This window comes from Macaca thibetana, chromosome 18 (genome assembly GCF_024542745.1).
Source record: "Macaca thibetana thibetana isolate TM-01 chromosome 18, ASM2454274v1, whole genome shotgun sequence".
Taxonomy (NCBI): Eukaryota; Metazoa; Chordata; class Mammalia; order Primates; family Cercopithecidae; genus Macaca; species Macaca thibetana.
Window position 1 is genome coordinate 58088175 of NC_065595.1, and position 23425 is coordinate 58111599.

Sequence of the window (23425 nt, forward strand, 5' to 3'; positions counted from 1 at the left end):
TGATGGAAATGCTTTCACAGAGGATTTTTGTAATCTTCACATAATCCTGAGAAGTAGGTAGGTTTGCATCTTATTCTCACTTTTCAGAGGAGGAAACAGACTTAGAGAATTTTGAATTTTGTTTTTAAAGCAATTTGCCTGGAATCTCCCAGCTCCTAAGTAGAGCCAATCCTGAAACCCACGTCTTCTGGCTCTAATCCTCAGCCCTTCTCCCAGGATCCACAGCACTGAGGTCACCGATGACCCCCATGATAATCTAAATAATGACTCTGAGGCTGGACAAGATGCCAAATCTTCAAAGAGAGAGTCTATTTGATCATTCCATTGCACCAGCAAAGTGGGTTTGAAATCTGTAGAGAGATTTCTTTTTCCCCAATAATAGCAGATGAAACAATACTGGTTACAGAACATTCCATTTCCTAAGCATTCCCATTTTAAGTCCATGTCCCAGTCATTAACATGGCCATACATAGATTCACCATTTGAAGGAAGGAATAGAAAAGCTGTCACAGAAACTTAAAACAGCCTATAGCAGGAAATGAGGAAAAAACACCATATATTGTAATTCTGTTTCTGTCTCCAAGGAGCAAACTCAAAAACAGACACCTATGGCTTTAAGAGAAACAGTTATACTGGGAGAGTGTTACAGGTGCAAAGGAAGAGAATGTTTTTCATGCCTTGGTTCAGGGGATTCCCGATGGCCTGGGTCTGCTTCCAACAGCCCTCAGCATTCCATGTGTGTGCTATCTGGTATGTGTTTATTATTGGGTATGAACAATTTGGGGAGGAAAGCACTGGTTACCTCTAGGGGACCTTTGTACCGTACAACGGCACCACCCCTTCACCTCTGGTGGGAGGAAGGTCATCCAGGCATCCAGGGCCGTTCCCGCCTCTACCCTTATTCTTCCGCAATCCCCACTTCTTCCTCTCTGGCATCTCCATTTGTTCCTAAATATTTTTCTGTTTTCCCTGCTTCTGAAGAAAGGGCTTGGATAAAGGGCCCCTAAGGAAGACAACTCAAACATTTCCTAAACAGGCACCATCACTATGGGCTCTCTTCTTTTCCATTAGAGCTAGGATATGAATTGTGAGATAGACATGGTCTAACTCCTCCTAGGTCTGGTGAACTCTAGTGGTATGAAATCTGTCCAGATAGTGAACAGGTGTTTTGGCTCCTCCAAGGAGCTTCAATTTGGTAGCACTTCTCCTGGGCTTCTCAAGCTTGCCTAACTTACTGACTTTCAGATATTAGGTGTATTACCTAGAGCACTACACCTGAGAACTAGAGGCCCTGGGAGTTCGTTTTTTTTTTTTTTTTTTTTTTTTTTTTTGCATAGGAGTCTTGCTATGTTGCCTAAGCTGGTTTCAAACACCTGGCCTCAAGCTATCCTCCTGCCTCAGCCTCCTTGGGACCTGAGATTACAGGCAGAAGTTCATCTTACCTCATCATTCTCAGTGTGGCCCAGATCTGTGGGGTGGTTTTCCTTAATCATGCTTATTACTGTGTTATCTTAAAGATCAAGAGTCATACCTTACTTGCCAGATCCAATTTCCTCTGCCCATTTTTCATTTCCCTTGATATCTTGTGGTAGGAGACCCTGTTGGGAAGACCCTATCCTGGTTCTCCCCCTTCCTCTCAGTGTGATTCTTCAGTCTCCTTGGTGGTTCCTCTTCTTTCCTACCTCTGACCATGGATATGACCCTAAATTTTGCTCTTGATCTTCTTGTCTTCTCTCCCCTCACATTATCCTTTGGTAAATTTACCAACCACTGTTTTAAATATCACCTTCATATGAGTGACTCCTGAATCTGTATCTCAAGTCCCATGGTTTTCCATGACAACAATACCCAAGTCCGGAGGATTCCACTGAAAATGTGAGAGCTGAAAAAAATATTAGAGGAGGATATCAGAGTGACAATTTAATAACTGAGGTCATATAATTGAATCGTGGTGAAGAGCTCAGTAATATGCCCTGATCTTCCTTCCCCTTCCTTTTCTTCTATCACCTCACATCTTTTCACCAGCCAAACTGGTCTCCTGTAAGCTGCTCCTTCCTCCTGACCCCATGTCCACAATTGTTCACTTTGTTTCCTTCCTGAAATGCACCCTCCTCCTCCCCTTGCCTTTATCTCTCAAAACCCTGCCCTAATTTAGTGCACATGAAATACGGGTGTCTCTCTTCTAGTTTCTTAAAAAGAAAAGTAGAAAGAAGCCCCATTAGTCAAAGGGGTGCCAGGATAGCCAAGAGGGTGGGACTCTAATGGGTCAGCATTCTCAGGGGTCTCAGTGGAACCTGCCCATAAATTTTTCTTTTCTTTTTTTTTTTTTTGAGATGGAGTCTCACTCTTGTCACCCACGCTGGAGTGCGTTGGTGTGATCTCAGCTCACTGCAACCTCCACCTCCCGGGTTCAAGTGATTCCTGCCTCAGCCTCCCGAGTAGCTGGGATTGCAGGCACCCACCACTATGCCTGGCTAATATTTTTGTATTTTTAGTAGAGACAGAGTTTCACCATGTTGGCTAGGCTGGTCTCAAGTTCCTGACCTCAGGTGATCCACCCGCCTTGGCCTCCCAAAGTGCTGGGATTACAGGCGTAAGCCACCACACCCAGCCCCTGCCCATAGATTTAAGGAGAAAAAGGCAAAGAATCTGCTCCCTCCCATGCCTCCTTTTCGTGACCTACCTATTTAATAAAATCCAAAATATCTTTAGCTGACCATATGTCAAAAGTTAAGTGTTATGTAGGAGGAAATTCAATGAAATCTTTAAACCATTTGTTCAAAAAAAACCACTCCAAAACAAGTCCAAATGTTTGTTAGTAATTTAAGAGGCATAGCAAATTTTGGCCCTGTTAAAATTCCTTACACAATGACTTATTTTAGGCATTATTACAACTTTTGGTTCAAAGGACAACTATTTTTATGGACATTATGAATTATATGTTGTCTCTTACCATTTATTCCATTTGCTCCCCACTTTTTCTACCCTGCCCACTCATATGATTGGAAGAGTCACATGGTTTTACAATTCTCTTTTGCTCTGGTCAAATTTTGGTTAGAATTTAATATTAAATGTAAGTATGCTGGAAATATTTTAATATTTTTTCTAATTTTGAATTTTTTCTATTATCTAAATAGCTTGAAGAAAAAAATGAGAAAGTGTGCTGGTGAATAGCATTGCATGGATTTTGATAAATACTCCACAAATAAATATCTCTTTTAAATTGATTATTAATCATCAGGGATACTGGACAAAGATGCTAGTGGCACATGGTGTTCTATTTTTAGGTCTCTTAAAAGTAATCCTTTGATTAGTTGACTAAGCTGCTTTTATTAGTTGAGCAGAAACATCCATATTTAGTGGAGATTTAAATACTTGCATTTAACTTTTTACACAGTGGCTTATAAAACCATCGTGACATCAGTAAAATTACACAGTCCTCAAACTCAAGTCCCAGTGATACAATGTCTGGTCATGAGAATGAGGCCACACTTCTGAGCTTGATACTGAAGCAAATCAATTATAGTCATGCTTCCCCCAACCCAGTGGCCAGGCGGTGGGGCAGGGAATTGGGACACTCAAGCCATGAGTCTGTGCTCCGTGGCACCATGCTGCCCCATGACCACCAGCCATCCGCCTAGCTGGCAGATCTTATAAGAGGCCAAACTTACTCTCATTGCTAGTGAAACAGTCCCACAATTATATGGTCCTGAGGGTCCGTCAGTCAGTTATCACATCTCTGCATATGAACAATGGATTATTAGGACAATTTGATAAAGCAGTAGCACACTTGAAATCCTGATTGTCATTCTTTCCTTGTGAATGAAAGCATGTTCTGTATCCTAACTCTAAGTAGGGAACCCTCCCGCACACTCTAATTATGGGTCATCAAGCTTTCAAAAGTGGAGTGTCAAGTGTCTGACCCCTATTTTAAGTGAGATGATGTATGGGAAGTGCCTGGCCACAAGCATATCACAGAGACCTGGAAAATGGCGACACTCATTCCTGTGATTAATTTCAAGGGTTCCTATTGACTTCTCTGAGGTTCTGCGAATGGATGTTGTGGGAGTCCTTATGCTACCGAAAATGGACCAACCCATTTTCCTCTGGGTCTTGTACTTCTCCCTCATTGCCTTGTCCCAGTTTGAATGCTGTCTCTGATTCTTGGACAATCCCAAGGTCAGCACTGCCAGGAAGTCACAGTTTAGGCCTACTCCCTTAAATCAACCTCCTTTGCTAAACTGTGAGCTCCATTCAGGGCTGGCCCCTTGTTGGCCGAGTTCCTCTTCTTATTTCCTGGGGCCTAGGACAGTCCTAGCACTAGTATACAGTACATTGGCTCCTCATCCAGCCCACATCTTCTCAAGCCTCTGCTGCTAGAAACAAAAGCAGTTCTCATGAATTTAAGGTTACTTGACTTACCCTCTCCTAGGTCATATAAGGCACTTCACTGTGGGACAGTGATTTGGCTAAGACTGAGTTTCTCTCCCACACAGTACCTCATGGGAGACACTGGAGGGCCTTCTCTTTTGTGCACTCAAAAAACACATCCTTTCCTCACAAGGGACAGTCAAGCTGCTTAGGTAGTTACAGAATTTTCTGGAAAGAGGAAGTTCTATAAATGACCATTTTACAGGGTTCAGTAAACATACTGCAAACACTAATAGCTATTAGTTAATGTCCTCAGATGCATTACATTTTCACTCCTCTTATTTTAAAGCAATAAAGACTCTCTAGGATAATTTTAATTGAGTTTTCTATTTTTTCATCGTTACCTAACCACAGACAAAAGGGAGCCAACAGTTCCTTTATAAAACTTTTCACTGCCAAATACCACTGGGTCTTTCTGATTGTGTGGTGCACACCCATTGTTAATTACCCTGATTGTTATCCCTAATGAGTGAGGCTGGCTCTGAAGCTTGGGAAATCCCCATTTTCAAGACAGACAGGAAATCACAGACTGGGCTTTGATTGACCTGGAGATTTCTTCTCACCTTCCTGGTGCTCTCCCTTACATTTAGATGCACCCAACCTCCATGTGGGCATAAGTGACAGTAGGAGAGCTTCAGTGAAAGTGAGAAGCTGCAATCATTTGGAAAATATAGTATTTGGAAGTGGAAAATCATTTAGAGTTTTATTATTTCACCCATCTTCTTTACCTTGGGTTTCTTCTGCACTTCTAAATTTTCTTTCTTTATTTTTTTTATTTTTAATTTTTGTGGGTACATAGTAGGTGTTTATATTTATGGGATACAAGAGGTGTTTTGATACAGGCATGGAATGTGGGATAAGCACATCATAGGGAATGGGGCATCCACCCCCTCACGCATTTATCCTTTGACTTACAAACAATCCAATTATACTCTTTAAGTTATTGTAAAATGTACAATTGTTATTATTGACTATGATCACCCTGTTGTACTATCAAATAGTAGGTCTTACTTATTCTTTCTATTTCATTTTGCCAGTAAAGAAAATGTAGCCCAGGGTGGCTAAGTGATGAGGCTAAACTAGGACCAGGATCCAGAAGGATAAGCTGGGAACTGGAGTTCTCCAGACAAAGCCCAAGCAAGGGTCCCTCTGCCACTGGGTTCTACTGTGCAACTCCAAGCTTATGTGAGGTGCAATCTATGGGGAGAAATAATAGTTAATAATTCTTTTGTATACTTTGACCTGGAAGCTTCTCAACCTCTAAGACGTATTTTAAAAGTAGAAATAAAGAAAGGAAAAGAGATAAGTTCTTAATTTAGACATTAGATATAGCTTTGTAGCCACACCAGAATTCTTCTTGATTTTATTTAGTTAAATGATGACCAAATTGCCATCATGGGTGATTTTTATGAAGGGTTGCATGACCTAATTGGCTTGTGTTTTTTTTTTTTATAACAGCCTGTTTCCCACTGACTCCCTATGTTTTGACAAAACTCATACACAGTTATAGATCAAAAGGCAGACAACATGAAATCAGGAAGTGTTAAGGGTGCTACACTGAGAATCTCTTGTAAAGGGATAATGGAGGACCTGCTTTTAAGCTGAACTCCTGACCCCAGGGGCTAGAACATCAAGGACAGAGATAACCACAATCTGGGGTGTTTGAGCAATGGTCGACCCTGCTGGGAGAAATGGATCCTCATCTAAGCACCCATGAGTATGTGATCATCCTGGTAATGATTCAGAATATCAACCAACTGGCATGCCTCTTACAGATGTGCCCTTCAGAAAAGGGTTCTTTGTTTATGCCTAAGATTTTATCACTTTCCAACATCTCAGGGTTCCTTCAAAGTTAACCTTCTCCTTCTCTTTATTTATTATTGACATTAATTTCAACCACACCAAAGTTATCAATGTCAAAGTTGTTAATTTTGCTAACATTCATTTAAGCCATATTCAGTACTCTCATTAAACCAATATTGGTTATAAATAATGTCTCATCTAAATATCATGTGTGACTGTGTTTGAAACAGAAGACCTTGGTTAAAATATCAGCTGTGTGTCCTTGGGAATAACTCTTCAGTTTTCAGAGTCTCATTGCAAAATGAGAATAATGACACCTATTCCACGAGGCTTTTGTTTCTTAATGATGCTACAGATAGTGTGTTCATTGTACAAAACAATTTTTGAAGAGCAATGCATCTTACATTTTAAAAGAAATGGAGGCATTGCCAGTAGGCACTGTGCCAATTAAAGTCACAAATAATTTCAAATTTTAACCTAGAATTAGTCATTTGAGAAACTTGCACTTTACCAATATTTTAAATTAGAGTTTATAATAATAAAAATTAAGACTTTTTTTGGAAAAAATCTCAACCTGTAAAGAAGTTTTAAACATCTGACAAACTTCATAAGGCTTTTGAGGTAATCAAATGAAACAATATACTTATTTTTTAGGTGGCTAGATAGATGTTCATGTATAAAATTTCAGATAATCCCCAAAGTTTTCAATTCTCAGTTCTCAGGATAATACTTTACTTTGGCCTCTTTCATGAAAATTTACTAAGGTTTTACTAGAATCATTATCAGGATTTTTCCCAAGGGGACATGCTACCCTGTAAAATATTTCACAATTATACTCAGATGCTACCTGAGTAGATCAAATAAAGACCTATAGAGGAATTACCCTTTCTTCAAATGTTTCCAGTAGGAACAGCTATGAACAAAAAATTTTAGCAAGTGCTAAAAGAGAATACATCTTCAGGCCTTTTCTTTATAAAGGGATCTGTCTGAAATCTTTGAGAAATGGTCAGAAAAAAGCCGGACATTCAGACTGTTGTTATTTAAAAACTTCTGCATATGTATCCCAGAACTTAAAGTATATTAAAAAAAACTCTATCAGAAAATCATAAATTTGTCATTGCTGTAGCACTTAAGTTTTGCCTCCAAAAGGATCAAACAGATCTGTTACAGAGAGTCATGAGCAACTTATGAATCTTTGAACGTTTATGTGTTTAATGGAGAAGGTAGGAGACCATTCTTGGATATACAGTGATGCTATTTAATAAATCAATGGATTTTACAAAGGAGGCACAGGACCCTTTCCGGTTTCAACTTATGGAGGTCAAGATCTCCACTGAATTCAGATATAGAACCTGATATACCAAGAGCACTTTTCATAGCTTGCTTCAATGTGACTGCTTGGTTTACCTAGCAGCTTCTACCACCTGGGTCATGGGCTATGTCTAGATAACCAGCCCCTACCACAGCTGACGGGCATGGATGTAGGTATACTCAGAATCTGAGGGATATTCTGGCCTCCCTTAGGGGAGAAGGAAGAATATCGGTCAACTTGTTGATAAATTTCTTACCAGATTTGAAGAACAATGAGAGTCCCCCAACCCACCCACATCCAAACAGACTATACATCAATTAAAGAATATATGAGGACTACATCTCAGTCCTCCAAGCCTGCTAGTCAGTTCTCAATTTCCTACCCTTAAAAAAAGACAAAATGGAATGGAGAAAAAATGAGAAGGCTGACTCTAAAACTGTCAAGGGAGTATAAAGAAACTCCAAAATCATAGTACAATTTCTTTTGAAAATTAGTGAGCTTATGATACATGCAATACCGTGTAAAGGGCCGTACATATACTGGCTGGCTCTTCTTATCTCTAGTGAGAATTCTGTTTTGCAATAAGAGAAACTCAAGTGTCAAGAGACAAACATGTTCAAGGTCATATAGTACTGAATACATGATGCAAGATGCTGGGAAGGCATTCCAGTGATGGTGACATTTCTAGTTATTTCTGTATCATGCGTAACTGTTTTCTCCAGGCCTCAGTAGCTTGGGAGGTAAATGGAGACATATTACATAGGATTGCCAGATAAAATACAGAACATCCAGTTATATTTGAATTTCAGAAAACAAGCAGTAATTTTTTTAGTATAAGTATACTCATAGTAAAGTAAGCAGGATATGCATATATTACAAAATTACTTGTTTCTCTGAAATTCAAATTTAACTAGATGTTCTCTATTTTTATTTGCTAAACTTGGCAGCTCTACATTAGCAACTGTATTTCTCCGATTCTGTTTTCATCTGTTTTTGAAGAATCTCTAATCTCTCTTAAGAATCTTTCTTGTCCGTGGGAAGATTGAGATATCGCCCATGTGCACACAAACATCACTTTCTTAGCAGCTTCCAGTTTCTTCTCTCCTGCTTTGGCTTTTGCTTCTTGAGATCATGTCTTCTGGTGAATCTTCTGATACCTGGGAGGACCCATGAATGTACCATCATGATGCACTATTTTCCTCTGAAGCTGCTCAAGTTGCATTGTTCCAGTGCCAAACTGGGGACTCGGGACTGGTGGCTTTCGATTATCAAGGGCTTTCTTCAATATATGACATAGTAAGTGACAGCAAGAGCTTTGGTGTCAGAGAGATGAGAGATCTAGACCTGGTTTCATCACCTTCTAGCTTTATAACCTTAGGCAGCTTTCTTTATCTCAATAGACATCAGTTTCTCATGGTAAAACAAGATACCACCTACGGCTATACCTACTTTAAATTATTATTCAAGAATTATTACTATTTATAATTATTATTTGAGGATTACATCAGATAATGCATAAAGATACTTAGTACAGCATCTAACACCATGTAACTTTAAGTATTAAAGATAAATTATCTTGAAGAAATAAAGTAATCTAAAAGTACATAAATGTAAGATTAGTTTAATAAATAACAGTACATTCACACAAAGCAGTTTTTTAAATGGAGTTTAAAAATTTTAAATGATCTCTGTGAACTTATATGGAATTATTTCTGAGATATATTGGTAAATTGGGGGAAAAAAAGCAAGTACCAAAAAGAGTATATATTTTATAGTGCCTTTTGCATGACAAATAAAGGAAAATAAGAAGCAGAACTTCTGCAATCGTGGAGTAAGGACCCCGAAAACCCTCTCCTCCTAAGAGGAAACAAGAAAAATTATCCAGGGCGCGGCCAAGATGGCCCACTAGAAGCAGCTAGAGTGCATGGTTCTCACAGAGAGGAATGAAAGGGGCGAGTAAACACAGCACCTTCAACTGAAACATCCAGGTACTCGCATTGGAACTAATAAAGGAAACAACCCACAGAGAATGGAGAAAAGCAAGGCAGGATGATGGTCCACCTGGGAGTAACACGGAGGCAAGGGGACCTCCCCTGCCCACGGGAGTGGCGAGTGAATGTGTCACCCTGGGAAACCATGCTTCTCCCACGGATCTTTGCAACCCTCAGTTCAGGAGATCACCTCAGAAGCCACTGCACCAGGGCCTTCATTCCGGCACATAGAGCTACGTGGAGTCTCGCAGAGCAGCCACTCAGGCATGTGTGGAGACCCGAAGCTTTGGAGATCCGAAGCTTTAGATACTCCTGCTCACAGCTTCCCAGCAAAAGTAACTGCAACTCCAGCAAAGTGGGAGAACAGACCACCGTACATAACCCTAGGAAAGAGGCTGAATCCAGGGAGTCCAGCAGTAACTTCCATGGCACCTCACAGGATAGGACCCACTGGCTTGGAATTTCAGACACCAGCAGTCCCTGGGGGAGGGGCGGGCCACCATATTTACTGTTTGAGCGACTCAGCCATTCAACCCTACAAGCTTTGGAGAGTCCAAACTGATGGAGGGAGGAAGGGATCCCCAGCACAGCACAGCTGCTCTACGAAAGCATGGCCAGACTGCTTCTTTAAGTGGGACCCTGATCGCGTTCCTCCTGAGTGACCGGGCAAGACCTCCCAACCAGGGTCTCCAGTCACTATGTACAGGTGTGTTCGGGCCAATAACAGGTTCGTACCTCCCTGGGATGGAGCTCTCAAAGGAAGCTCCTTCACTAGTGATACTTCCAGGTACTGGAAAATCTGAGGTGACTAGGGACTGGAGCGGACCCCCAGCAAACCACAACAGCCCTATGGAAAGGTGGCCAGACTGTTAAAAAAACAAAATCCTCCATCCAAAGGTCAGTAACCTCAAAGATTGAAGGTAAATAAACCCACACAAATATGAAAAAGAATCAGTGCAAGAACGCTAAGACACAGAAAGTCAGCATGCCCTCTTTTCTCTAGATGACCGCATCACCTCTCCAGCAAGGGTTCAGAAGCAGGATGAAGCTGAGATGGCTGAAATCATAGAATTAGAATTCAGAATATGGATATGATGAAATTGCCAAGAGTAATTGCAACAAAAGCAAAAGTTGACAAATGGGATCTAATTAAACTAAAGAGCTTCTGCACAGCAAAAGAAATTATCATCAGAGCGAACAGGCAACCTACAGAGTGGGAGAAATTTTTTTCAACCTATCCATCTGACAAAGGCCTAATATGCAGAATCTACAAGGAACTTAAACAAATTTACAGGAAAGAAAAATCAATCTCATTAAAAAGTAGGCAATCTCATTAGTGGGTATATAGCCAAAAGAAAATAAATTGTTCTACCAAAGACGCATGCACTCGTGTGTTCATTACAGCATTATTCACAATAGCAAAGACATGAAATAAACCCAGGTGCCCATCAATGATGGATTGGATAAAGAAAATGTGGTGCAATCAAAAAGCTTATCCATCACAATGAAGTAGGCTTCATCCCTGGGATGCAAGGTTGATTCAACCTATGCAAATCAATAAATGTAATTCATCGCATAAACAGAACTAAAAACAAAAACCACATGATTATCTTAATAGATGAATAAAAGTTTTTTGATAAAATTCGACATTCATTTATGTTTAAAACTCCCAATAAGCTAGGTATTGAAAGAATATACCTTAAAATAATAAGAGCCATCTATGACAAACCCATGGCCGACACCATACTAAATGGGCAAAAGCTGAAAGCATGCCCCTGGAAAACAGGCAAAAGACAAAGATGCCCTCTCTCACTACTCCTATTCAACATAGTACTGGAAGAGGAGGTCAAACTATCCCTGTTTGCAGATGACATGATCCTATATCTAGAAAAACTCATTGTCTCAGCCCCAAAACTTCTGACGCTGATAAACAACTTCAGCAAAATCTCAGGATACAAAATCAATATGCAAAAATCACTAGCATTCCTATACACCAACAACAATCAAGCCAAGAGCCAAATTGGGAATGAACCCCCATTCACAGTTGCCACAAAAAGATTAAAATACCTAGGAATATGGCTAATTAGGGAGGTGAAAGATCTCTACATGGAGAACTACAAACCTCTGCTCAAGGAAATCAGAGATGACACAAAGAAAAACTTTCCATGCTCATGGATACGAAGAATCAATATCAGTAAAATGTCCATACTGCCCAAAGCAATTTATACATTGATTACTATTTTCACTAAACTACTATTGACATTCTTCATAGAACGAGTAAAGACTATTTTAAAAGTCATGTGGAACCAAAGAAGAGCCTGAATAGCCAAGGCAATCCTAACCAAAAAGAACAAAGCTAGAGGCATCACACTACCTGACTTCAAACTATGCTACAGGGCTATAGTAACAAAAACAGCATGGTGCTTGTGCAAGAAAAGACACATAGACCAGTGGGATAGAATAGAGACCCCGGAAATAAGACTGCACACTTGAAATGATCTAATCTTCAACAAACCTGACAAAAACAAGCAATGGGGAAAGGATTCCCTATTCCATAAATGGTGCTGGGATATCCAGCTAGCCATATGCAGAAGATTGAAACTGGACTTCTTCCTTACACCATATACAAAAATTAATTCAAGATGGATTAAAGACATAAATGTAAACAAAACTATAAAAACCCTGTAAGACAACTTAGGCAATACTATTCAGGACATAGGCATGGGCAAAGATTTCATGAGGAAAACACCAAAAACAATTGCAATAAAAGCTAAAATTGACAAGTGGGATCTAATTAAACTAAAGAGCTTCTGCATATCAAAAGAAACTATCAACAGAGTAAACACACAACCTACAGAATGGGAGAAAATTTTTGCAAACTATGCATTCAACAAAGGTCTAATATCCAGTATCTATAAGGAACTTAAACAAATTTACAACAAACAAACCCATTACAAAGTGGGCAAAGGACATGAACAAACACTCTCCAAAAGAACACATACATGTGGCCAAAATAATTAGAAAAAAAGCTTAACATCACTGATTATTAGAAAAATGCAAATCAAAACCACAATGAGATACCATCTCGTGCCAATCAGAATGGTGGTTATTACAAACTCAAGAAACAACAGATGCTGGCAAGGCTGTGGAGAAATAGGAACACTTTTACACTGTTGGTGGGAATATAAATGAGTTCAACCATTGTGGAAGACAGTGTGGCAATTCCTCAAAGACCTAGAACCAGGAATACCATTTGACCCAGCAATCTCATTACTGGGTATATACCCAAAGGAATAGAATAGAAATCATTCTATTATAAAGACACATGAGCACATATATTCATTGCAGCACTATTCACAATAGCAAAGATATGGAATCAACCTAAATGCTCATCTATGATAGACTGAATAAAGACAATGTGGTACATATACACCATGGAATATTATGCAACCATAACAAAGACTGAGGTCATGTCTTTTGTGGAGACATGGATAAAACTGGTAAGCATTATTCTCAGCAGACTTGACACAGCAACAGAAAACCAAATACAGCATGTTCTCACTTATAAGTGGAAGCTAAATGATGAGAACACATGGACACATAGAGATGAACAACACACACTGGGGCCTCTCAGTTGGAGGGTGGAAGGAGGGAGGGATCAGATAAACAACTAATGGGTACTAGGCCTAATACCTGGGTGATGAAATAATCTGTACAACAAACCCCCATGACATGAGTTTACCTATTTATTATCTATGAAATAAACCTGGACTTGTACCCCTGAACTTAAAATAAAAGTTCTAAAAAAAGAAACATAAAAAATTGTTGAAATCAATATTTTCAGAACTCTGGAAATTAAGCAAAGTCTTGCAACAATCTAGTTTTTTTAAAAGGCTGAATCTCAGTAAAAACAGCAAGATTTGTGGCATTAACCTGCTGTAGTCCCATCTCCCTCTCCTCAGCTCTGCAATAGCCTTGAAGACCAGTAGTTTCATAACCATGGTACCCATGAAAACCAGCAACCTAATTGCCTGTGGAAGGGATCAAATGGCTTTGGGGTGCCTCAAAAAGGGAAAATGTTTGACCTCTATGAAAGTTCTGCGGAGAAACTCTGTAGGGTTTGTCAATATTTGACCTGACTCAAAGCTTGTTCAGTCTGGAAAGCCTGATCCCAAGGACATATATCAAGAACAATCAGTACAGTTATCTAAAGTCACAGCTGTCTATAGCAATGTCTGTACCAGTTGGGGACAAATAAAATAAAATAAATAAAGTAAATGTAAGAGATCTGGGGAATGAGATATTCAAAGCACCAATATATTCCTGGGTCTAAGACCAAGCACATATGTGAGGCTGCGTACATGGCCAGGAAAGCACTGAGAAGGCCCTAATCTCTTATCTCTGGATGACCTTGAGGTCTAACACATGCAGGCAATGAAGGCTGTGGCATTGAAGGTGTGACCTAACACACACAGGGTCCCTTGATAAGCGGTAGGAGACTTATTGGTTCAAGGCATTTAAGGAAATCTCTGTCAAATCAATAATTGATCATTAAGAGAACTGAGCAGAGTCCTCAGTGGCTGCTCATAATAAGAAATTCAGACTTTACAGAGTAGGTTTAGAAAAGCTACTATACAAACAAATAGTAACAACTACAAAGAAACAGAAAAGAATGATCCATACACAGGAGGAAAAAAAGAAGTAGTCAATAGAGACTGTCCTTGAGTTAGCCCAGATGTTGGACTTACTAGACAGAAAGCAGCTTTTTTAAGTATGTTCAAAGAACTAAAGAACTATGTTTTAAAAGTTAAAGGAATGTATGAGAGCAATGTGTCACCACATAGAGAATATCAATAAAAAGATAGAAATTATATTTAAATACCTGAAGTTGAAAAGTCAGTGATACAGTTTGGCTCTGTGTCCCTGCCCTAATCTCATCTTGAATTGTATGTACTACCATAATTCCCACGTGTTGTTGGAGGGACCCGGTGGAAGATAATTGAGTCATGGGGACAGTTTCCCCCATACTGTTCTCATGATTGTGACTAAGTCTCATGAGAGCTGATAGTTTTATCAGGGGTTTCTGCTTTTACATCTTCCTCATTCTCTCTTTGCCTGCTGCCATCCATGTAAGATGGGACTTGCTCCTCCTTGCCTTCTGCCATGATTGTGAGGCTTCCTCAGCCATGTAGAACTGTAAGTCCAATTAAACCTCTTTCTTTTCTTTTCTTTTTTTTTTTTTTGAGAGGAGTCTCGCTAAGTCGCCCAGGCTGGAGTGCAGTGGCGCGATCTCGGCTCACTGCAAGCCTGTTTCTTCTGTAAATTGCCCAGTCTCGGGTAAGTCTTTATCAGCAGCATGAAAATGGACCAATATAATCAATAACTAAAACAAAACATTTGGTAGAGATGCTCAATAACAACTTTAAGTTGGTAAAAGAAAGAATTAGCAAACTTGAAGATAGGTCATTTGGGATGACCTAGTTTGAAGAATAGAAAGAAAAATGAATAGATTCCCAGAGATTTGTGAAACAAATATTTTATACCATTAAGTGTGCCAACACATTCATAGTAGGAATTCCAGAGAACAGGAGAAAGAAAAAGGAGAAGAAAATACATATATATATATATAATATTTTATATATATATATATATATATATTTTTTTTTTTTTTTTTTCTTGAGATGAAGTCTTGCTCTGTTGCCCAGGCTGGAGTGCAGTGGCTGGATCTCAGCTCACTGCAAGCTCCGCCTCCTGGGTTTACGCCATTCTCCTGCCTCAGCCTCCTGAGTAGCTGGGACTACAGGCACCTCGCCCGACTAGTTTTTTGTATTTTTTTAGTAGAGACGGGGTTTCACTGTGTTAGCCAGGATGGTCTCAATCTCCTGACCTCGTGATCTGCCCGTCTCGGCCTCCAAAGTGCTGGGATTACAGGCTTGAGCCACCGCGCCTGGCGAAAAAATATATTTTTTAAATGATGGTTGAAAATTTAGCAAATTTAATGAACTGCATTAATCTGCGTATCCAAAAAGCTCAACAAGCTCCAAGTAGAATAAACTAAAAGAAATTCACATCTATGTACATCATAATAAAATTGCCAAAACCAAAGACAAGAATCTTCAGAGCACCAGGAGAAAGGTGAGCCATCACTTATAAGAGCTCCTTGATAAGATGAACAGTTGACTTCTTATCAGAAACCATGGAAGCCAGAAGGCATAAGGATGATCTACTAAGTGCTGGGGGTGGGTGGGAGGGGGAACCCCATAGTTCACCAAAAATTTTATATCCTTCAAAAATAAAGCAGACACTGAGATATTACATAGAAAAGTGTAACAGAAGTTGTTGCTAAAATACATTCCCTATAAGAAATAGTAGGAAGTTCTTCAGGCTGAAATGAGAGAATGCTAGATGGTAATGTGAATCCACATGAAGTAATAAAGAGCATCAGTAAGGATAACTACATGGGTACATAGAAAACTATAAATATATTTTGGAGAAACTTTTCCTATCTGGTTTGAATAACACTAGGAAAGCACCTCCCAAAAACTTGGTAAAAGAAAGAACAATGGAATTTAAATGGTACATTAGAACATACCTATTTGAGACCAAAAAAAATGCAGTAATGAAAAAATAGAGGACAAAAATGACATAAGACATGTAGACATGTAACAAAGGGGCAGCCATAAATCCTACCTTCTAATTAATTATAATAATGTAACTATTTGTTACATTAAGTGTAAATGGGATAGGTGCTCTAGTGGAAAGCAGATATTGGCACAATGGATTTTAAAAGTAAGCATACAAACAAAACATATTCCAACTATAAACCACATGCAAGAAATATAATTAAGATTCAAGACACAAATAGATTGAAAGTAAAATAATGAGAAAAGATATACCATGCACACAAAAACCAATAGACAACTTGACTGGCTATACTCATATCAGACAAAATAAATTTTGAGACAAAATTGTAACTAGAGGCAAAGAAGAACATTTTCATAATATTGAAAAGGTCAATTTATAAGAAAGATTAAACAAATATAAACATATATGCACCTAACAACAAATTACCAAATTAAATGAAGAAAAATTGTCAAAATTGAAAGGAGAAATAAGAAATTCAACAATAATAGTTGGAGATTTCAATCCACCATGTTTAATAATTGATAGAATAACTAAGCAAAATGTCAACAAAGAAACATGAAAGTTGAACAGCACTATAGACCAAATAGTCAACCTAACAGACATCTCTAAGTTACTCTATTAAATAATACCAGAAGACACTTTTTTACCAATAATGCATGAAACATTCTCCAGGACAGACCATATGCTTGGCATCAAAAAACTTAAAAGAATTGAAACATCAAAAAATTTAAAAGAACTGAAATCATGCAAAGTATTTTTAACTATAATGAAATATAATTAAAAATCAGTAAGAAAAGGAAAATTGGGAATTTCACAAACGTGGAAATTAAAGAACACACTCTTTCATAACCAATGAGTATAAGAATAAATTACAAAGAAAATTTGAAAGTACTTTGAGATGACACTGCATACCAAATCTCTTTTTTTCAACTTTTATTTTAGGTTCAGGGGATACATGTCCAGGTTTGTTACATGAGTACATTGTGTGTCCCTGAGGTTTGGTGTGCAAATGATTTTGTCACCCAGGTAGCAAGCATAGTGTACATGATAGGTAGTTTTTCAACTCTCACTGTCTTCCCACCTTCCACCCTCAAGTAGGTTCCAGTGGCTACTGTTCTCCTCTTTGTGCCCATGTATACTGATGTTTAGTTTCCACTTATAAGTGAGAACATGTGGTATTTGTTTTTCTTTTCCAACATAGCAAAACTTAAAGGAATCAGCTAAAGCAGTGCATAGAGGGAAATTTATAGCTACAAATACCTGTATTAAAAAAAGAGAGAGAGAATTGTCAAATAAATAACCTAATGTTTTACCTTAGGAAACCAAAAAAAGAAGAGCACACTAAACCTACAGCAAGCAGAAGGAAATAAATAATAAATGTTAGAATAGAATAGAATGGAATAGAGCAGAAAAACAATAGAGAAAATCAATGAATCGAAAAGCTGGTTCTTTGAAAACATCAACAAAATGGACTCACATTCAGGTAAATGGATGGTGGTATGTGTTTGTGTGTGTGTGTGTGTGTGTGAGAGAGAGAGAGAGAGAGACAGAGACAAGACTCACTAAAATTTAGAATGAAAGAGGAGACATTACTACTGATATTACAGAAATAAAATAATTATAACGAAATACTATGAACAACTGTATATTAACAAATTAGATAACCTATGTGGCATGGACAAAGCCCTAAAAAAACAAATTACCGAAAATGATCAGAAAACATAGAAAATCTGAATAGATCTATAATAAGAGATTGAATTAGTAATTTCCATTCTTCATTAAGAAAAGCCTGCTCCTTTCTGGTGATTCTTTCCTTAGTCTTACTAGTTTCCCTTGAGAAGACTCAAGGGAAATCCTCTTCAACTCTCTGAGACTGTCTCTCTCTGTGAAGCTCTCTCCTCTCTCGTGCTCTGTTCTGAGAATTCTTGCCTCTTGAACTCTGAACTCTTGTTTCCTCAACTCAGGGAGACCTCCAGGTAATGCCTGGGCTGCTTCTGCTTGTGCTGTGACCTGGAGCTGGGGCATTCATAGTGCTTCCATCATTTGTTTACTTTTTCTCCTGGATTATTCTCTGCCACTTCTTGTTCAATATCTAAAACTGTTATTTCATGTATTTTGTTCAGTCTTATAGTTGCTTAGGGTGGCAGGCAAATTTTGGTTCCTATTACTCTGTAATGGTTGGAAATGGAAGTCTTCAATGACATTATTTTCATTACAAAATGAGCAAACTTGCCAGGCGCGGTGGCTCATGCCTGTAATCCCAGCACTCTGGGAGGCCGAGGCAGGTGGATCACGAGGTCAGGAGATCAAGACCATCCTGGCTAACACAGTGAAACACTGTCTCTATTTAAAATACAAAAAATTACCCGGGTGTGGTGGTGGACGCCTGCAGTCCCAGCTGCTCGGGAGGCTGAGGCAGGAGAATGGCATGAACTTGGGAGGCGGAGCTTGCAGTGAGCCGAGATTGTGCCCCTGCACTCCAGCCTGGGCGACAGAGCAATACTCTGTCTCAAAAAAAAAAAAAAGAACAAACTTATTTAAGAAAACCTGGAAATTACTTAACACATAAGAAAATAAAAGTAAAATGCCCATTGATCATTCACCAAACACATGATATGTTTGTCTATTTCTTTCATGTATTGTGTTTCCTGTAATTAGCTTGTTTTAATTTTTTTCAAAAATGAATACATGCATATGGTATTTAATACTTAAATTTTATTTAATTAGAAGTGATTTCATGATCACTTTTCTGTGCTCTTCCTTAGCATCGTTTATAAAGCCTGGACAATACTCCAACGTGTAGACATGTGTGTGGTAGATTACTTAACCTTTATTTACAAATAGACATTTAACCCATTCCCAAGTTTTGCTACTATAATTGATAAATATTTTTACATACGCATTTTTGTTTAAGATTTAATGATTTACTTAGGTTATATTAGAATTAGTCAATATAAGTATTTTAAGGTATTCAATGCATTTTGCCAGACTGATTTCCAAAGGGCTGTATCGATTTAAAATATTTTATTCACTACTCCAAATACAATTATAAAGTACTTATTCTCTACCACTCACTGTGCCAGGTTCTAGTGATGTAAGATGAACAATACCCTGACTCTGAGTTCTACGAGCTTATAGCCTTTTAGTTGTAGAGACAAACATGTAAATAGATGAGTGCTACAAAGCATTATGGGCACTCTACAGACATGTGAACAGGATGCAGTGGGTTACATAGGGCAGATAAGTGTGTCTATTTCATCTAGCATGGAATCTGATGAACAGCAGGTATTTAATCAAAAGTTGTTGAAAAAGGTACGGAGAGAGAACAAGCAGTTAAAGGAGTGACTATTCAATCCACTTAGTGACTTGTTTGGGAAAAGTTTGTTAGAGGAACCTGTGATTTGTAATTAGCATACCATTTATTCCTTCATATATTCATTTTATAAGTACTTTTGGCAGTGTGCCAGGGACTGTGTTAAGTGCTAAGGACATCGTTGCTACTGTTAATGTGGAATTTGCTGCCTGGAAAGGAAGACAGATAAAAAAACAAGTAATTAAAATAATGGAGGACACAGGATAGTATAATAGAAGTGAGTCACTTAGAGCTGGGGTCAGTAGAGGCTTCCCACAGGGCGTGACAGTTAAGGCATGACTTGAACGATAAATAAAAGTTAGTTGGAAAAAAGGGGAAAAGTCAGAAAAGTGAAAAATGGTTCCAGGCAGAAGCAATCACATCACTCATGTATATGCAAATAAATGTTAGTCTTATGTTTGAGGTGCTTAGAGACAGTTTATTTGCTTACATACTTTTCACATTCTCCCACCCAGCAGTGTGGTTTACACGGTTCTTGGCTTTCTAAACCTTTTCTTTTATGAATAGCACAAAAGTAAACTTCTCCCTAGATCTGATCCATATTCAAATTTAATAGGGTCTTAATCCAAAGAGTTTAAATATGTTGCTTTCAAAACCACCCCATTTTATAAGCAAAGCTGTATCCTTTCTGTAGTTGAGGAAACTGAGCTATGAGCTGCAACAGAGGTAGAGCTTTGTTGGGACTGAGGCCTTGCCCCTTACTGGATGGAGGACCTGGGGGGAACCACTTCCCTTCTCCAGGCTTCCACCTCTGCATCTGTAAAAGGGTGTTCCTAACGCCTCCCAGGATGACTACATGAGTGACTCAGATAATAAATGTGAAGTCCCTAGTTCAGACTAGCAGTTTGCAATCCTGAGTTCTTTTCCTTGTCCTAAAGGGCCCAGGCACGAAAGCATCAATTTTACTTATTGGTTTTCCCAGGCCCCCTCTTCTTGTTAGCTGTGCCTTTTTGATGCTGTTTGATCATTCTGTTGTTCATCTAACATGCTTTGAGTGCCTACTATGTGCTGGGCAATGTCGCTAGGTCCATCTCCCAACTTGGCCTCTCTTGAGAATTGACTACTTGTGATGGCTGGAGGCTCAGAAATTAGAGAGCTAAGCATGCTGTACACAAGGCTGGTGTGAAATATCTCTGAGTGAGGACTGGCAAGGCCTGCCCTGCCCTGGAGAGTACTTGGCTATGTGAGTGCCCTTTACACTGCTCCAAGCACTGTCCCCAGACTGCTGGGTTCTCACTTGTCATATCCAACTTACCAGAAGACCCTGGAGACACGTGAAGCCTTGCTCTCTGCATAGATGGTGGTGCCATACAAGGAGTGCTCTTGAATAAAACAAGACAGGGACTTACCCTGCAGCATTGCCCTAAGAAGAAGACTTGGAAGCAGAAGATGGTGGGAACTGAACTGTCAACCAAAGAGCTGTGGAATCCACTCCTGGGACTGAGCAGACATTTTCCCAGGCTGACTTACACACTATAGCCACTCATCACAACAGAGAGGGATGGCCCACCCAATACCCTGGCCTGGGTCCCCTGTGAGTTCACGCTGTCTTCTGCCTTTGCAGTGAGATTGTAGCACACATCTCTCCAAGGTTACATCATCTCCTGAAGGCAAGGGCCTCTAGTGAGTTTTTGCTGGCTAAGTCCTCAGGGCAGGACTTGGTGTCCTTGATATAAAACATCTGTCTTGGGAGGCACAGTTGGGAAAGAATGAAGGATTTTTCTGGGAGCTCAACTGGCTCACTGAGCAAAGGCCAGGAGACATTTGGTGAAGGAGCGGAAGGCTGTAATATATAAACAAGATGTGAGTGTGCTTCTCAGGAGTGATGCATATCTATGGAAAGAAACCACAGGCCTCCTTTCTCCTCAGGCATGGGAAGAGAAAAGGACCTTTGTAATCTATGTGTGTTTATTTGTTTGACTCAATGGATAAACAGGTCTCAATATATTTCTATCTATCTATCTATCTATCCATCTATCTATCTATCTGTCTGTCTATCTATCTATCTATCTATCTATCTATCTATCTATCTATCTATCTATCTATCTATCTTGCCATGGGGTATAAACGAGTATCTATAAATACCAACTTTCTCTGTAGAGTTTGCTGTTTGTACAGCATTCACTGTTTGTGTAGATAGCTTCCTCCCATCAAATGCCTCAATGCCCTAAAATCAGTTGGGATGTTTTTCCAAAACTACTGATAGGCTGTCTGTATTTCTATGGAGATGAAGGAGTTATATAATATACCTTATTCTCTAACAGAAAAAGGAGGAAGCATGGGAATAGTATATTCCAACTAACCTGACTGATGAGCTTGATAGAAACTTAAGGAAACCAGTCAGAGGATAAGAGCTCAGATTGTAAGAGGAAATGTTACTAAAGAACTTAAATGGCCACTTGTCAGAAATTCTGTCTGGCCTCACTAGCTTTTTAAGATCCACGATGTTGGGGCTCACCAGCTGGAGAGGACAATAGAGGAACAATATGAAGAAACATTTGAAAAGGTTCTTCCTACCTCCCTGGACCTCCTGAGGTCAGAAAGATGGAAACAATCTGAAGATGCACTGGCTTTTTTCCCTTAAGCTTCTTTCTTCGTTCTGTTTTGATATTGATCCAGGACAATGGGTAGAGAAAGAATCTTTGAAACGTTAACTATAAAGCAGGCATGGCTACTTAGGATTTTGAAAAATATGCGTGTTGCCTGTATGTGCACAAAAATGTGTGTGTGTTGGCTGCGGGGTTGGGGGGTGTGGTCACTCAAGTTGTCTCAGGACAACCAGATCACATCATAATCATCTTTTGAGACTTGGCTTAATGGAAATCCCTTCCTCTTCACTAGGGCCTTTGCCAACTCCTCTCAGGACAACCAGATCACATTGTAATCATCTTTTGAGACTTGGCTTAATGGAAATCCCTTCTTCTTCTCTAACGCCTTTGCCAACTCCTCTTCTAGACACTCACACAAGATGAAATCTATCTCTTTGTGTATGCATGTCATATATTTGCACAACTTTTATCCCACCTAGAACTCTGACTCTTCCTATAATTGTGGCCAAGGATTGTGTCTGAGTCTTTTTGTAACTAAGCATCTAACATTGTCCCTGATACATAATAATCAAATTGAATAAATTAATATGTGTATATGCAACTTGCTTTCTCCATTTATGTATTCATATGCAAAAAAAATATTTCATACGTTAGCAATGTAAGGATACACAACCTCTCTGTGAGGCACATTTGTGCTTTGAAAATCAATAGAGTCCAAACTTTAAGTCAGTGTTTCTCAAGAAGATATTGTGATTCAGTTATTTAGTCTGGGATGGGTATTTTGCTTTTACTTGTATGGTCTCCAGATGACTTAAATGTGCTGCTAGGATTATAACTGCTGATTTTAGAAGAGAAAGATTTTTTCGGGGAGACTTAAATTAATTGATTTCCCCCTTTTTAGTGATTTTTGTGTCCCCAAAATATCTGCTGACAAAACTCATAAAGATTATTTTCTTGGTTTATTTTTTTTCCTAGAAGTTTGATAGGTTGAATTTACATCTAGATCTATGATCCATTCCAAATTAATTTTTGTGTTTGGTGTGAGGTAGGGTTCCAGGATAATTTACATACAATGATGTAGTACAATCAGATTCATTCATTTTAAGTATGCAATTCAATAAGTTTTGACAAATTTATGTGCCCATGTCACCACCACAATCTAGATATATAACATTTAGATCACCCCTAAAAATCTTCCTATTTCACCTTACAGTCAACGCTTTCACCTTTGACTGTGGGCAGTAGTTGATCTGAGGGCTTTGCCAACCCATCTTCCTGACATCCACACCAGGCCTCCTTTTCTGTCACTATGAGTTAGTTT